A 19,154-nucleotide genomic window follows, 5' to 3' on the forward strand; every position below is an offset into this window, starting at 1 on the left:
TATTCTGGACAGAGTTTTCATACTCTTCGTTTTGCTAAAATTGGGGGCTTGCGACCTTTCCAGACCTCAAGGTGATGGCATTCACCTATTTTATAACTTCCCTCTTTCCTGGATTGGCTTCTGTATCACTAGAAAGCATTCCTGGTGGTCGACTCAATATGGCGTTAGTAATTGACCCTATTTGGTTCTCTAGAGTCTTGATAGAAACAACATGGCTTTGGCTATGAGAGCCTGGTTTTTGCACATAAGCCGCAACTCCTACAATTCCGATTTTTCATTCGAAGATAGACCTGCACCTCCATGAGTTTGTTTTTAAAGTTGGAGTTGTTCTCTAGGTGTATATTATGATTATTGAAAACCGGGAGCGTTGAATTGCTTTGCTGAATACTGCTGATAAGGATGTTGCATCGCACTCTGATTTTTGCTCCAGCTGAAGTTAGGATGATTCCAGTTGTCAGGATGATAAGTGTCTGGAACTGGTTGCTGGGATCTCTGAAAGTTGCTCACAAACTGAGCTGATTCACTAGATATAACGCATTACTCCGTCGCATGCGAACCTGCACACAGCTCACAAACACTGGTTATCTGATTAACACCATAGTTAGCCAGAGAATCGATCTTCATAGACAATGCCTTTAGTTGAGCAGCGATAGTCGTAGCTGTATCCACTTCAAGAACTCCTGCTACCTTGCCCTGTGGCAATCTCTGGGTTGGATACTGATATTCATTAGCAGCCATCAGTTCAATTAGATCATAAGCTTCCTCGTAGCTCTTTACCCATAATGCTCCACCTGATGCTGCATCGAGCATAGGTCTTGACTATGCTCCCAAACCGTTATAGAAATAATTGATGATCATCTAATCAGGCATTCCATGATGCGTACACTTCCACAACATCTCCCTATAATGCTCCCAAGCTTCACATAGAGATTCCTCTGATTGCTGTAAAAATTGAGTAAGAGCACTCCTCATTGTAGCTGTCTTTGCCATGGGGAAGAATTTAGTAAGAAATTTCTGAGCGAGATTCTCCAAGTAGTGATAGAACCTGATGGTAGAAAGTGTAACCAGCACTTATCTTTGTCCTTCGGAGAGAATGGAAATAGTCTCAGCTTCACAATATCTTCAGAAACATTGTTGAACTTGAAGGTGTCACATATCTCGATAAAATCCCTAATATGCATATTAGGATCTTCCGTTGGAGAACCCCCAAACTGGATTGAATTCTATACCATTTGAATTATTCTAGGCTTGATCTCAAAGGTATTAGCTGTGATCACTGGCCTGACAATGCTAGATTGAATGTCATTGATCGTGGGTTGAGAAAAATCCATCAATGCTTTTGTTGGTGCTACTGGATCTCCCATTGTAATGAGTACCTGAAACACCACAAGTAAACCGTGAAAGTAAAAGAATCCGAGTCGGTGAACTTTAACGACCACTAATGTCAAGCACATAAACTAAAAATCAACACCGAGTCCCCGGCAGTGGCGCCAAAAACTTGTTAGGGCAAAAACACACACTAAAATTACATGTAAGTATACGTATTCGCAAGTAGTATAAGATATATATCAGATTCGTACCCACTGAGGCTCTTTTTAGTTAACGTAAGATTATGCACCTATGCAACAATGGTATGGCTATCGCTCAATGCTAAGACAATAACAAGTTGAGATCTTTATAACTAATATTAAACTAACATGCAATTAACTAAGAATAAAAGTGATTGAATTAACTATATGAGATAAACATGGGATTCTAACTTCATTACTACTTCATTCAAATTCATTGTTCTTAACCTTAGCATGTGATGGTGATGACAACTAAACAGATAACATGAAACTAGTAAATGCCAACTTTCGTTGCACGGATACCCTACTACCAAACATGCAAGAAAGAGATAGAAGCTGAATAGACACTAAATAGTTTGAGACCCTATATGTCTATAGAATTTGACAATATAAAGGTTTAATAAACAAGTTATCTATCGTGATTACATAGGGAAAGTAAGATGGTTAAAATTACCTACGAATCATGCATAACAATTATACAGGAACCTATGCTAGCATGGCAAGTTCTAAATCTCTATATTCACTGTCGTTTCAATAGAGATTAACACGCTATCTTATATGTTAGCTACACACATAAGACGAATAAGCACAACCAATACTAAGATATCAATCAATCACCACACACCAAGATATTGAAATAAATTAAATATATAAATCCATTAGAACCCCACGATAAGGATCAGTTCATAAATGAACTCATCGTCACCATGGTTTCCAATGAAACCATGATAATAAATAATATAAGAGTACTAGGGTTCAAAGACAAATCGAAAACAAGCATCCAAGTATCAACTATATTAAAAAAAAGTCTCCTTTTCCGTAGCCGTCATGTGCTCTCAAGGTCTTCTTATTGCTCTCTCCTCGCTCCTTGTTGTTAAAAACATCTTTTTATTGGTACATATAAGCTTCAGGATCGAATTGGGCTTCAAAATCTCCAAAACGGACTCGAATAAGGATACTGGTTCAACGGACCAGCGCGACCGCCCCGTATACCAGCGCGGGCGTGCACTATTTCTGGAAGTCTGGCATGGCCGCCCCGCCTTGCGTGCGGGCGCGCCGTGCTACTTTAGTTGGAATTCTGAATTTTCTTCTTTTTGTTGTTACTTTTGCTCCACTCGTCAAAATTTGATGAATAAGCAGTCCACACGAAGCTCTCAAGATCCTCTACAATTTGGGAATGGCCTTGGCTTCAGATTCTTGGCTTTTTTAGCATATATTCAATAAAAGCTCCATTCTTCCTCCAACTAGTGACTGAGATGCAAAAACACAAAAACACATCAAAATACCAACAACTTGAGTCCAAAACATCAACTTAAGCTTGTAATGGAGTGTTTCAAGTAAATATAAAATCCACTTATCACTCTCTCATCCTCTCAGCTAAGAGAACAATAAATTTAGCTGGAGGTGAGTCGGGATTTGATTGATCAGGAACTGGAATGACCTCATCAGTAATTGATGATGTTTCACTGTCAAGATATAGAGTAGATTGATCGGGAGTGGCATGAAGTAGTCTGCATCCTGACTGTGTCCTGCTTGGCTTGAAGCTTATTATCCAGCTTCATCAGTTTCCTCTTCTTTTTCTTTGGAGCTTCCTCTCTAACATCATCCTGATTATCCTCAACAACCGTACCAGTAACCTCCACTGGTTTAACATTCAGTTTGAACACTATAGGACCTTCATCATTATCAGTGTCTGATGTTTCAGCAACAACACTCCTTTCAGCCTTATTTTTCCATTTCCTTTCAGCCAATTCCTGTTTAATCCTAGTTGATGGAACATGCTTTTTAGATCCAGACAACTTTTTCTCTCCACCTTGTACCTCCTTTATTTTTGGTGAGGGTGAAATGACCCTTGAACCTGATAGTCCTCCTGACATATCAGTTCCAGCTGATTGTTTAGTTTTTAAAATTGATTCCTTTTGAGAAGAATTAGAGGTGGAAATGTGGTTAGATTTGTGTTTGGAAATAGAAACAGTTGGGTTAGGAACAAAGTAGGATGTGCCATGTTCCATGTCAGGATCTGATATAGAATATCTATGTGGCATGACTCTTCTCAGGAATTGCCACATCACTTTTGGAACTCAGCCCTGCCAGTAAATTTTATCTTTTCTTTTGGAAAATATTGCATTGAATTTGATATTATTTGAAAAACAAAAATTAATTCATCCTTATCAAAAGAAACATCAGGAATTAGGTAAGTAAAGATCAGTTACAAAATCATAGTATAGCCTATGACACCTTCTTTGTCACTTAACCTAGCTATCAGGATTTGCATTATGGTATTGCCATAATGAAAAACATGACCATATATCAATGAATACCCAATTTGTAGAGATACAAGAGGCAATGCATCAAAGTTTGATACCTTATTCAGAAAGGCACGGTTGATACAATTAAAGTAAAAATTCCACTCATTTTTCAGCTTTATCTTGTACAATTCTCTTGCCTTTGTAAACTAAGTACGGTGGCCAATACTCCTGATAAATTCGAACAGAGTGTTTGTAAAAGTCACCACTGCAGTTTAATCACCCATGACTGGAAGACCGAAAGCTTTCTCCACCACTTTAGTTGTAATCTCATATTCATTGCTATCATGAGTGAAGATAATGGTGCCCTTTTCAACATCAGTCTTTGCAGTAGTATCTGGGATATAACGTGTAATTATTTTTGTCAATAAATAATAAATATTTGATTATTATGTAAATTTTGGTGAATCATCTGGTAATTGGAGTATGTGTTTGGATGTTTATATGTGATAAAAATTGATAATTTTAATTTTTATATGTCCAAAATAAAGTATAGAGAATTTTGATATTTTTTTATTAATTTATATGTTGTTATATGATTTTCTAAAGGATTTATGGATTTAATAAATTATTTTTCCGAGTAATTATAAATTATTTTGTATAATCAGGAATCGTCCAACTTCAATCGTTTTTATATTTTACAACCCCGAAGTATCGGGAAAACTCATTTTTAACCCAATTTAATTATTCTGAGCATTTTCCGTGTTTAACTTTTTCAATCCAGAGTACGGATTTACCAGTGCGGTTCCCGACACAAATTTTACGGTATAATTTTTATTTCAGTAAATCGATAAAACCCGTATTTTCGAGAAACGAGATATTTTCATTAAACTTCTATATTATCTTCTCGTAATTCGTGTAACCAAAGTGATGAGACCAAGACTATATTTACAAAAAGCTTGGTTTTGATAATTATCCTAAACCCGGTACGGAACTGGATCAGTTTCATCAATACTTAATGATTAAATATTCTGTTTTTATATCCGATATGATCCGACGGGGTACCAATAATTCATTAATATAAATAGCCAATACAATATCTTATTTTGTACAGATAATCATAAACAAGCATTTAAAATAGTAATAATACAGAGAAAAACCCTAGAATTCATCGTGTTCTTCATAATCAAACGAGGATGAGAAGGCGTACCAAACTCCGATTTAGGAGTGTAAGTACTCGAATCGAAGCTATCGACGAGTAGATTCAAGTTATTTAATCTGTATACCTGCAGAATTAACAGGTTATTTTATAATTATTTATTTAAATTTGAATTAAATTAAGGTTAAATTGGGATTTTTTGATTTTGAAGTTGTTTATGTTATTTGATGATTGCATGTTGTAGATAATTGAATTCTGTCAAGTTGGTATATTGTATGTTGAATTTTGAGTTCAATAACATGTTTAAAATTGAGTTTGATTCTCGAAATTAGGAAAACAGGGTTTATATAGTATGGATGTTCTTAACTGAAATTTAGGTGTTTTTTGATTCAAGGGTTATCAGTTGAATTGATTGATACCAGTTTATAGTGAATTTAAAAAGGAATCAATTGATGGTTGTTTGAAGTACAGAGGATTCCTGGTTTGTGCTCACCGGGAAAGAATCGAGTTCGTTGGTTTCTAAGTCGATTTGGCGGATTTTGATTTCCAGGGATTGTTTGTGTTATTTGTTGCTTTATTTGGAATGATTTAGAATGAAAACCATACCTAAACCAAGTCAAATGATTACGTTCTGGCCAAGAATGAATCTTGGCCGGAAATTGATCATCGCCAGAATTTGGGAAGAACTCCGGCGTGTTCTTGAGTTCTTCCCGACCCGGTCGACCTGGTTTTAACCTGCCCGAAAACCTGATTTTGATCTTCTTTCTGTTTAACTTCAAAACCAAAAACTGTTTTTGGATATTCTTTTTAAAAATAATTCAAAAAATTTATTTTTATTTCTAAAATTCATTTTTAATTCCAAAATTCATTATTTTAATTCCAAGATTTATTTTTAATTCAAAAATAAATATGAATTATTTAGTTAATTAATTTTAATTAATAATTAATTATTTAATTGGTAAATTAATTTAAATATTAATTTATTAATTGATTTATTTAGTTATAAATAATTTTAATTAATTATTTAATTAGATTTAATTATTTCTTTTGGTTTAAAAATTCCGAAAAATGATTTCGAGCTTTGAAATATTTTTCTAAATTATGTTCAAGGCTCGATAATTATTAAATAATTTTAAATCCAGTTTTGGGTATTCGAACCTTGTTATTTATTTATAAAATAATTCCGGGACCCGTTTTAATTCTGAAAAAAGTTTAAAAATTCATATTAAATACCAAAAAATCATTTTAACCCCGAACCTTCTTTGAAAAATTATTTTTATCGAATATCTCGCGTGCTATGTGCTATCTGATTAATGTGTTATATGCCTATGTATCTATTGTTTGACTATTTTGGTCGTAACTTTCAATCCGTAAATCGGATTTGGGTAAAACAAAGGGTAGATAAAAGCTTATGATGTCTACGTGACGTATACAATAATATGAGATTGAATATTGATAGATATTTTTGATACTCAGCAGCGGAAACGAGGCGTAGAAAAGGAAAGCAGATGATCAATAAAGCCGAAGCGTATAAAAAGAAAGCAAATGATCAGTGAGTAGAAGTGAGGCATAGAAAAAGTAGTCAAATAGTTATTGAATAGAATCGTTAGACGAATTCAAGTGAAGTTGGGAATCATTGTGATAAGGCAGGTACTTCTGAACCTTTCTCGAGATATATTGCAAGTATATCTGAACTTTCTCGTGATATGTTGTTAGTATTCAAAATAGTACTACTTTATATTGTAAGTGCTTTGAATCATTCAGCCTTGAACCCTGATTACATCATTTGATCTTTGAGATATAAGTCTTATTCTTTGTAAATCATTCATTGTTGATTTCCCAGATACTAAATCATACAAATATGATACTACTCCACTAATACATATACACCATACACCAAACACTGGAACAAAATTGTTTGAACATACAGAGACAAATATATATTACAATACCTTGTAACATCAAAATATTAAACCCTGTATAACCATTAAACCATTGTTCATTCATTACCTGATTCTACTACAGGCTTGAAGCCATTCTTCATATATACCATGATATACCCTGGTAATACACAAAAATTATATTATGCTCTAAGACAAATGTTTTATCAATATTAATTATGATTCTGTTCAACCGAATTACAATGTTTATCATATTGAATTATTTTAGAATTGAATACTTTTCTTTATGTGGACCAGATTCGTGGTCAGACTAGATTCGTGGTCGTATTAGGCAAATGTGTGCCTTGGATCCAGTTTACAGAGTAAAGTTGTGTGCCTTGCTCGGGGTTAGTGCATGACGGATCAGCAACCTAACCTTGGTTTTAAAATTTAAATGAATAACCAATTCTAATGATTGTTTAACAAGGAACTTGATTCCTTTGAATAATTTCAATTGATCATTGTTTAACCTCAGTTATTATCAATATAACTTGCTGAGCTAGTTAGCTCACTCCTTTGAATCTATTATATTATTCTACAGTTAAAAAGGAAATGGTTGGTAGAAAAGATCCCCAGTCCAGTGTGTGAGCTAGGATTTCAGGTTGAGTTGGATCGAGCTAGCAAGAGCTGTGTATTTAGTTTTGAGTTATGTTAGTTTGTAAGAAGGATTTCATCATCTGTTATAAGTTAAACTAGTTGGGATTTTATAACGACTCGCGTATTTTTGTATTATTTAAATGTGTAATTATTGAACTATTAAATAAATAAAATATGTGTATGGGTTCTGTCAGCCATGTGTTGTTTTATTATTAGTTATGTGTGGTTAGTGGTTTACGATGATTACTTGTATAATTGTTTGTTGAGCTGTATTGTCGTGTTATTACTTTTAAAAGTGGGTTTAATGCAAATTTATTTGCATATATATTTGAATTGTCTCTAAAATTGTTTTTATGATTTTATAATTATAATAATTATTTTTGGGATTTCATAAAATTTGGAAATCAATATTCCATCAATTATTTAGTCCTGTATGATTTTCTGATTTCATTTATTTGTAAAATCCGTATTTAATTCCGGAATTCTTTAAAAATTACGGAACTCATATTTTATTAAGTTTGGATTATTCTGAGAATTTTAAAATTATTTTGAGAATTTTTGGGATTAAACTCACCCGCGCGTTGTTTTGTTTAATTGTTAAAAGCGAGTATAAATTGCGTTTCAGAAATAAGTTTAAAATTATGAAATTTGCATTTTAATGAAATTCGGGATATTTATAACATTTTAAAACTATTTTCGTAATTTTCTAAATTTGTTTTAAGTGCAGCTCGGTTCGTTAATTTTAAATTGCGGGTATGAGCTGCTTTTCAAAATTTATAAAAAAATTATGGAACTTTTATGTTATCAGTCTTTAATTATCTCGAAAATTTTAGAATTATTTTGGTGATTTTTTGGGTTTTATTTACCCGCGTCTTTATTTATTAAGTTATAAAATCGGGTTGCAGTCAGATAAGGAATGTGTGTCAAATAGCTGGACATGTGTTATGCAAAACAGATATACATGAATACCGTCCCTGTTTCTTTTGTCCCGATCAAAACAATATCTCTGATCCCTCTTCTCTTTAATCTCGAAGTCTCTCTCTCGATTTTATGCTCTCAATTTCTCTCTGTTGTACCAATCTCTCGGGAATTCAAGCTCTCTTATTCTCCTCCCCTGCTATTGCCGCTCGCCGCCGTGTTTTCTTTCGGGATGATTTCCGGTAAAGCTGCGGTTCAGTCCTTCTTTGCTTATGTACAAATAAGTAAGTATATAGGGGTATAAGATTGTGTGTGTGCGGTGGTAGGGGTGGTTGTTGCCGCCTGCTTTTTCCTTCTCCGGCGCCGCTGTCCTCATATCCGGTGCCGCCTTATTTTGTTGCCTGGGATTACACCACGAGTGTCACATGTGTGATGTTATATGTTGCCTGCTGTATATCTTGTTGGTTCTGGATATTTGGTAATTCGAATATCCCCTTTTTCCTGGGAATTCGAGTTATTAATTTAAATTTCTGTGAATATCTTGCTCGAATATTGTGATGAATGTCGAATTAATAATTTGTAACTATTCGGAATCTTATCGATGAAATCCATGATTAGAAACCCAACTCGGGTACCTCCCGATTTTACTGCCGTCTGCGATGAATTTCGATGAGCGGGCGGTGGACGGTGATGATGTTTATCTGAGTCCTAATATTTTAAAATAAATAATTTAGTTCATATATTATTAGTAGTCGAAATACAAAGTAGTACTTAAATAATTCAGTTCAGGAATTATTTGGATTGATTGTCTATTTGTTAGGTTATGATTGAATTAATTTGTGATTGTAATTGTAATTGTTGGTTGGGATTTATGAAGTTGGATTGTGGTTGTTGTTGATTGGTTTGACGAATTGCTTCAACGTCTGATAAATAAAGGAAGTGCTTCCCGATTTTCGGGAAATCAAATTACGGAAACACGGGAGCGAGTCCAGTAATTATTGGAGCGTCAAGCGAGTATATATAAATACATATATTTATACGAGACCTGATTGTATTTTGTGATGAAATGTTTTGCCAAAACCAATAACCCTAATTTCGTAAAATGATGAGTATACGTGTGATGTTAATATGAATGATTTTGGAAATGAGATAGGTACAAGTGTTTTGAAAATAGGATAAAACGATCAGATATGGGATATGTTAGGTCACACAACACTATAAAAGGGGGTTGAATATAGTATTTATACAATCAAATCGATTTTGAACACAAGTATGTAACAGTAATCAAGTTTATTCAATATAATAAGCTCTGTTATAAAGTAGGTTAAACTACTCTCTCAATGATGAACAATATCACTAAGAGCTACTAGGTTATAATGTATAATGTTCTCGTGAATGATAACACTTATAATGTAAACCCTAAGTTGTGTTTATATAGTACACAGTTACAAGATATCTTCTAATTGATATGGAATATAATTCTGTCTCCTAAAATATATCAATCAGATATTATCTTCTACAAGTCTTCTAGCTGTCCAACTCTTCATGCATATCTTCCTTTGTTTCTGTCATGATCTTCTCCAGTAAATTAGCTGCATTCCTTATCTGAAGTACCCGCACTTAAGTTCTGATATAAATCCTGACGGCCTTAAGTTCTGATATAAGTTCTGACTTCAGTAAGTTCTGATTTCCAGTAAGTCCTGATATTAAGTTCTGAAACTAAACACAACAGATTAGACATGACATCTCAAATATATCTAACAATCTCCCCCAACTTGTAAATTATGAAAATATACAAGTTAATAGATTTGATGATGTCAAAAACATTTAAGTACAAATGCAATGAGAGTTTAATTAGACAACTAACTACAACTTACAGTCCTTGTAGCTTTTACCAATTTTACTGAGTCAATCTGAATCCAAAGTGATTCTTAACAAAGTTTGATATCCGTTTCTCTTCTGCATTCCTCAGGATTTGAGCTAATGTAGCCTTGACTTACTTCATTTCTTCGTCTTGACTTCCAATCTGATAGATTGCAGTCCTAAGGGCTGATATGTGATTTATTTCTAATCCATCACCTAGTCTGATTACTCTTGGGTGAGATGAGTCTTCATTATAGCATAGACATTTCTCTTTCAGAATAACCTCACATTTAGAAGAATTCTTCTTTATTGGAATTTCACTTCCATCATCTTCAACTATATTTGGAATGAATTCTGTAACCCTTGATCCAGAAATTCTTGCTTTATCCCTTATGGTCTTCATGATGAAATTTGACCATCTCCTGGTAATCTCAGACTTTATCACCAAAAGATAATAAAATAATTGAAGTTCTTTCAGAGATTTGTTCAGCACATCTGATTCTGACATTCTATATGTCCTTCCATCTTCAAGAAACAGAATCAGTTTTTCTTTGACATTACTTTTATCATGAGCATCCAATACCACTTGAACAGATATAACCTTGTCAAGGTGTTTCTGTGTAACTTCTTCAAGAGGTTTGTCAGTCAATAAGAATGGATCTCTTGTAAGTACTTCAACTCCTGCCTTGATTTTGGCTTCTTCAGAACCTAATCCAGCTCTGTCTCTTGCTTCTCTAGATTTCAATCCAACAATCATAAAATCAGATAACAGTTGACTTTTCTTAGGATCTGATGGACTAACATTCTTCCATAGGAGTTTTCTCTTATCGGTAACTGTCGATTTGTTCAAATCAACTTGAGCACTGTCAGGGGTTGATATCTTAATGACTTGATCAGAATTTGTTGTTTCTTCTATAGCTTGCTATTCTTCACTCTGAACAACTTGAGCTATGTCAGAGGTTGTCTTAGATTCTTCTGTTATCTTCCTTCTTTTCAGAGTTTTAACAGTTCCATCTTCAACAACTGTATCATCAAAAACCTGAACCAGTTTGCATACAGGTTTCATCAGGATTTGAGGAATCTTCATCTCCTGTGTCTTATTTGGTTCATCAACCTTCTCTTTCCCTTTTGCTTTGGGATCAATCTCAACTTATGATCTTGTCTTGGGCTTTGAAGCCTCAGAAGTTGACCTTTCCTTGATCACAATGCCTTTTATCTTAGGACTTGGAGGTTTCTTAGCATTAGAAGTTTTAGACTTGAGATTTGTCTTCTCAGCTGCAAATCTAGCTTCTTCCTCCTTTAAAGTCTCTAAATCCATTCCAGGATTATGCTTGAGAAATAGTCTTCTAGAAATTTCTTCATCAAGTGTCTGAATCTTGGGATATTTATAACAGACTGTAGTCTCCCTTCCCTTAAGCTTCAGAGTTTGCAAAAACTTCTGAGAGTCTTTACTTTCTCATTGAATAAGAATATCAGAACTTGATATCAGACTTTGATCATCAGAACTTGCTTTCAGAGTTTTAGCATCTACAGCTTCAGAACTTGTCTTCTTCTGTGTAGAAGATTTGCTAGAATCAGAAATTAGTTTCCTTGAAAAAACTTTGCTGCTTTGCCCTTGACCTTGACCCTTGCTAGGGTTTCCCTGGTCATCTTCCTTATCATCCTTCTTCTTCAGTACTTGGCTAGTAGAGCATTTGGACTTCACTACCTTTTCCCCCGTTTTGGTATCATCTGGTAGGAGTAGAGATAGAAGAAGTTCTAATGAAGATTGAATTTCATTCAGTTGAGCTTGTTAAGGGCTTGATTCTGCAGGACCTCGGTCAGTTGGGCCTGTTGTTTTTCTTGAACTTTCTTAATAGCCTCTATTTTCTCACGAATAGGTCTGATAAACCTGTTCTTGTCCAGCTTGATCATCAGGTCCAGCTTATCAGCATTAACCTGTAGTTTATCAACCTTTGTATGAGTAATGGAGGGTTGACCTTGAAGGCTTTTAGTACTAAGAACTGTGACTTTAAGTTGAGCTTTAAAGTCAGAGTTTGTCATCAACTCATCAGCTTTTGCAATATGATCTGATAGAACTTTTGAGCTTGGAATGAAATCAGATTCATTCCACTTCTTGGTTCATTCAACTCCTTTGTGAGTTTCTTCCCATGGAATAGGAGCATCTTGTTTAACAAACTTTTTAATCAGTGCCTCATTTCCAAGAGTTTGAGTTGGTGTGTTTACTGGAGCTGACTGTCCAGAACTTGCAAGAAACTCGTCATCTTCTGACAGCACAAGTGTGTGTGGCTATTGGAGATTCTGGTACAACTTCATATGTTTCCACATCCAGAGTTGGAGTAGTTGGAACTTCAGCATTTAGTGGAGAAACAGGTGGAATTGTCACTTGTCCTTGTGATGCTTCCAGAAACAGGACAGATGGTATGATCAGCCTATGAAGGTCAATTTCAGGACTTAATCCTGAATCTTCAACTTGAACATTTCCTTTGATTGGAGAGACAGGAGGTGTGATCACAGTGTCTGAAATAGTGTCTTTAGCTTGAAGTGGAGGTGACAAGGCTTCAATCACTATTGGTCCTGATGAGATCAGAGATTCCTGATCCCCTTCCTCAGCTTCATTAGCATCCTCAGATTGAGGTTGTTCCATATTCCTTTCTGCTCTCATTTTCTTTGATCTGGACCTTTGTTGTGAAGGTGTTGCATGAGTAGCATCATAACTTGAAGTTCTTTTCCCTTTTAAAATACCAAAATCCTCAGCTTTAGTTTCCTTCTGAGAAATATCTTTTTCAACCACTACCTCCTTCTGAAAAATTTCTTTTCCAGCTTCTATTGTCACAGGTTCTGATGCATGAACTTGGACTTGCTCCTCTTCATCTGATTCATCCATTAGAATTATCCTTCTTCTCCTTGGTGGAGATTTTGGAGCAGATTTTAATTTTGAAGGTTTGGGTCTGAAAGAGATGTGTCCTAAGTCCAATCATGTATGATGATTTAGGAATAACTTTTATGTAATCTGTTTTGATTTCATTGATATTAATAAGAGACTTGTTTTGGTTTTATTGCGGGCTTTATCTATTTAAGTGTTTAAATAAGATACACCATAGTTTAGAGTAAAACTTTTTATGGATTATGATGAGATCATAATAATGAGACCTAAAAGATGATAACTCTGAACTTAAATATTTCCTGGTCCTAGAATTACTAACTGGTAATTAGTAATCTGCAAAGATCGGTACATACTATGCTTGCTTCGTTATGAAGGATGTCTGTTCTCATAGACATTTGTGTGGTGACACTATAGCTAGTATATAGGTGCTTATTATAGAATAAGTTCACTGAACATGACTCACACGGCTGAACAACTGATGGAGTTCACTCACGTGTCAGCAGATATTCACATAGTGATAGTTGTACAAGTATCCTTAGACTTGAGGTCATCATAGTCATCTTGTGTACACTGAACAATACTTTGGTTTAAATCTTAGTCTCCGGGGACAATAATAAGGGCTCTACTGGGTGTAGGAATTTGTACACGAAGATAGTGTATGATCAATAAAGGATCTACCCCTTCCAGTGAAAGGAATAAAATGTTCAATGCTGATCCACTTATGCTAGTTCAGGAATCTCTGGCCAGAGTGAATGAAATGAGAAAGGAGTTTCTAATTCACATTAATTAGAACTAAGCATAGTAAATGGGAAAGCATATGATTAAATAAGATAGGCTTGACACGAGTTCCATGCCTTGTATTTAATCATGACATTGTAGGGTAGAAGAAATTAATTGTACGGTAACTATTCACTGAATAGGTTCTTAGTATTCTAAGCAGTGAATTCGTATTATCCGGATAGTCGCGATATGCTGAGAAGTACCCCTCACGATATAGAATAAATATGATTAATATTTTAATTAATCATATTTAATAAATTAGAGAATTTATATAAATAATGATAAAATAGTTTTATTGTTATTTATTTCTACTACCGGCTTAATATTGAACCTACAGGGTCACACCATAAAAGAGAATGATTTAATGGTGGAGGAATTAATTAATAATTGCTGGTAATTATTTATTTGTGAAATAAATAATTAATTAGCAAATTTAATAATTGATTAAATTAGATTTAATTAATTATAAATTAATTAAGAAAAGTTCTTAATATTATTAATTAAGAATTTAATTTTGGAAATTAAATCAAGTGAGAGAATTATTTTTCTAAAGTATTTAGAAAAGGGATTAATGATTAAAAGGTGTTTTAATTATTAGTTAATTGGTTAATAAGAATAATCAATTAAAGGGTTAATAATAATAATAATATTTTATGGGAAAATTTTCAGCTGAAAATTTTGCCTATAAATATACTATTATAAACCCTATTTGCCAAAAAACCAAAAAAATAAAAAAAGCCCTAAATCTAAAGTAGAAAAGAAAGGGAGGCAACTAATTCTCTCAACCTCTTCCTCCCTCCATTATTTTGATCCCTTGGTGGATACCGGTGGAGTGCTTCACAATTGAGGAGCAGCTGCTAGGGATCTCCGTTCATCGTCCTTGGATCGCTATTAAAGGTTAGTAATCGATCCCTCGATTTATTCACGATTTGTATGCGTTTATATGGATTTTATATCAAGAAAATGTTTTACCATGCTTCTGTGATGTATAAAATCCTACAATGGTATCAGAGCATAGGTTGTATGCATATAGATCTATGATAAAAATTTCAGAATTTTATGATCTTGTGTGAATTTATTATGATTTTGTAAGTTATATCATGGATTAATTATGATTGATTAGAAATTGTTTCTCAAAATTGTTTTGACTGTAGATCTGGGTTCTACAAGTGTTGTAGATCGTCTGGGTAATTTTTTTCATAATTTTCTGATGTGCGGATTAATTATTATGATTTTTTAAAGTTGTTTTAATTAAAATTCGTAATAAAATATATATATAATTTGTTATGTATATATATACTATATCCTGCTGTAAATCAAAAAAGGGGGTACTGATATTGAGGGTTGGCACGTCGTTCAATGGAGGGGCGGCTGGTAATAATAATAATAAAAAAAAGCGGCAGAAGACAGAAACAGACAAAGGACCGCGCGGCAGGCTAGCGCGCGTGGGGCTCACGCGCTCCTGTGTCACGCGCGGCGCGTGTCTGACACGCGCGGTCAACTGGTCGGCGTTGATGCTGACGTCAGGGCGCGTGAGGCGTGTGAGGCGCGTATGCGCGTGGGGGCGAGTGGCTGAATGTCAGTTACGCGCCTGACAGCGCGTGTTCGCATATAGGCGCGTCAGATATCTTCTTTCATCACGTGAGGGCGCGTGGTAGGTCCGTTTGGGGCGTGCTTGGTGCCGTTGGATTCATCTTTTTGAGACGCATCTAATGGTATATTATAATATATTTTCTGAAATTGTTTCGGAATGTTTATAGCTAACACTAGTGTTTTATAGCTGTTTTTAATTGTTTTAATACTGTTAAATGCTTCATGTGATACATAGAGATGTATAATGCTTAGAGTAATATGCTACATGATTTAACATGCCTACCTTTATGTTTATTCATGCTTATATATATGATATATGCTTAACTTATCATGCGATGATAGATATAGGTGAACTTAATTAACATAAGGCGTATGTTAGACAATCTAGTATAGAGAAATTGTTTCATAACCTTAATATAAATATTATGAATACAATCATGAGATTCTTGTGTTTATGAAACACGTAATTAAATATGAATTTTCAATATTGAGAGAAAGGATGATTCTGTCAAAAGCAGATTTGTATCTGTAAGAAAGGGGTATTAAGTTACGCCTCTTGACAATGCTCCCCCGATCTGGGAATCATCTGATTATTGATTATTGATTTAAAATATTTAATTTAAAAGGAAGAATCTCTTTATAATATGATTATGATTGTAACATAATATAATCCCTCTAAAATTAAATAATATCAAGTAGTAATTGGTCAATGACACAATGGGCTTGTCGGTCAAAGCCTTCCAACATGGTAGAAAGTAGTTCTTATTTTTAAATCATTGTCATTTCGTGCTACAGCCGAGGGCTTTGATTTCGAAATAAGATATACTTTCTATTACATAGAGATGTGTACATTGAATTAGAATCTAAAGGTCGTTACATGCTGCAGCCGTGGGCCGTTGGAGACTGATTTAATTGTACGAAATGTAGGGTTAGACTTGACTTAGAATATTGAGTCTGTCGTGCTACAGCCGTGACTCAATTATTCAAGAGGCTAAAGTTTTATTAGGGAATAACATAAGATGTAATTGACAAGAGTTGTCTGGCTATTGAACATCACATGACGTTTCGTGCTACAGCCGAGGTTGTGTGATGGAATGTAGGATCCCTATTCCCACTAGCATTATGAATGTTTAATTTTTCACTTAAGGGGGTTATATAATTTAGATAAACTAGTGGGAGCCACTTATGAATAAAGACCCGATTCATATAGTGTTTTTGAAATGAAATTGAATATTTGCTAAGTGTTGTTATGTGTTCATTGTTTACAGATTTACAATATACGTTATGTCTTCTGCACTATCACTCCGGAGTATACTAGATGCTCACAAGTTGACTGGTCCTAATTTTGTTGACTGGCTTCGAAACTTGAGAATTGTTCTCAGGGTTGAGAAGCTGGAATATGTGCTTGACTCACCTAAGCCTACTGAACCTGCTAGCGATGCACATAATGATGAACATGTTGTGTATCGTAAGTGGATAGATGATGCAAATGTTGCTCAATGCATCATGCTAGCTTCCATGAATATTGAGCTACAGAAGCAGCATGAGCATATGGATGCTCACACTATCCTTATGCATCCACAAGAGTTGTATGATGTGGCAGGGAGGACAGCTCGATATGAGATATCGAAGGAGTTGTTCGGTTGTAGGATGTCTGAGGGATCATCTGTGAATGACCATGTACTTAAGATGATCAATTTGATTGAACATCTTGGACAACTTGGTTTTGCCATGGATAGGGAGCTGAGCCAAGACTTGGTCTTGCAATCACTTCCGGGTTTGTTCTCGCAGTTTGTTGTGAACTTTCACATGAATAAGCTGGATGTCAGCCTGCCTGAACTCCACAACATGTTAAAGACTGCGGAATCGAATTTTCCCCCTAAGAAGAGTTCTGTTCCTCTAATTGGTGAAGGTTCCAATCCTAAGAAAAGGAAGAAGAACCCTTCCAAGAAGAAGAAAGTAGGTGAAGAAAAGCCGGTTCCACCAAAAGCTGAAGACCCCAAGAGCAAAGCTGTTTGCTTTCACTGTAACAAAGTGGGGCACTGGAAGAGGAACTGCAAGGTTTACCTTGCAGAATTGAAGAAGAAGAAGGGTAGTGAGACTACCGCTTCTGTTTCAGGTATGTTCATGATTGAATTGAATATGTCATTAAATCAAATTTCTACTTGGGTATTAGATACCGCCTGTGGTTCTCATATTTGCAATTCGTTGCAGGGACTAAGGAGAAGTAGGACTCTTGAAGAAGGGGAGGTGATTTTACCGATGGAAAATGGAGCAAGAATTAATGCTGAAGCTGTAAGATCATTTCATTTACATATGCCTAAGGGCAAGACTATTGTTTTAAATAATTGTTATTTTGTTCCCTCGATTGTGAGGAATATTATTTCTATTCCCATGTTAGACTTGGCTGGATTTTCATTTATTATTCAGAATAATAAATGTTCAATTCTTAGAGATAAAGTTCTTTATGGAATTGGTATTTTAAATAATGGTCTGTTTGTATGTGACGTAAAGCATAATTTACTACAAATTGAACATACTAATAAAAGAAAAAGGGATGATGAAAATCTCACTTTCTTGTGGCACTGCAGACTTGGTCATATTAGTGAAAATAGACTGTGGACATTGTATAAGGAAGGGTTACTTGACCCCTTTGATTTTAAATCATATCCTACATGCGAGTCTTGTCTATTGGGTAAAATGACCAAATCTCCATTTAATGGACATGGAGAGAGGGCTGCAAATTTGCTAGGATTGGTACACACAGATGTATGTGGACCAATGTCTACGCAAGCCATGGGTGGATTTTCATACTTCATTACTTTCATAGATGATCGATCTACATTCAGATATGTGTATTTGATGAAATACAAGTCTGAAGCCTTTGAAAAGTTAAAAGAATATAAGTATGAAGTGGAGAAATAAACCAAACATAGTATTATAACTCTTCGATCAGATCGAGGTGGTGAATACTTGAATGGAGAGTTTCTAGCTTATCTCAAAGAAAATGGTATAGTCTCCCAGTGGACTCCTCCATATACTCCACAGTTGAATGGGGTATCTGAAAGGAGAAATCGAACTTTGTTAGACATGGTTCGGTCCATGATGAGCTATGCGAATCTTCCAGTATTCCTGTGGGGTTATGTATTGGAAACCTCAGCATATTTACTGAATAAGGTGCCTTCCAAATCTGTTCCTCAAACTCCATATGAGATATGGAAAGAAATGAAACCGAGTCTTAAACACGTTAAGATTTGGGGATGTCCAGCCTATGTCAAGAAAGTTGACCCAGATAAGCTGGAATCTCGATCTGTAAAATGTAGTTTTGTGGGATATCCTAAAGAGACTTTAGGGTATTACTTTTACACCGATCATAGGGTGTTTGTCTCCAGACATGCTACCTTCTTGGAAAAGCAGTTTATCCTTGAAGGAAACAGTGGGAGCAAGATTGAACTTGATGAAGTTCAAGAAGCACAAACTACAACGGTTCAAGTGGAAACACCTATTCAAACTGAACAACCTTCTGTGGAACAGCCCATTCGTAGGACAGGGAGAATGTCTCGCCAACCTGAGAGGTATTATGGCCTTGTCATTGATAATGAC

The 19,154-nt window shown here is 34.9% G+C and overlaps 1 non-coding gene across 1 annotated transcript; it reads left to right on the top strand.

Annotated features, from left to right (window-relative positions):
• The first annotated feature begins 868 nt into the window (after positions 1–868).
• On the top strand, positions 869–975 carry LOC141716053 (small nucleolar RNA R71). The gene has a single exon (XR_012572786.1). It is a non-coding gene; the product is annotated as a small nucleolar RNA R71 (small nucleolar RNA).
• The last annotated feature ends 18,179 nt before the right edge of the window (positions 976–19,154 follow it).

Source organism: Apium graveolens, chromosome 3 (genome assembly GCF_009905375.1).
Source record: "Apium graveolens cultivar Ventura chromosome 3, ASM990537v1, whole genome shotgun sequence".
In the NCBI taxonomy this organism is placed as follows: domain Eukaryota; kingdom Viridiplantae; phylum Streptophyta; class Magnoliopsida; order Apiales; family Apiaceae; genus Apium; species Apium graveolens.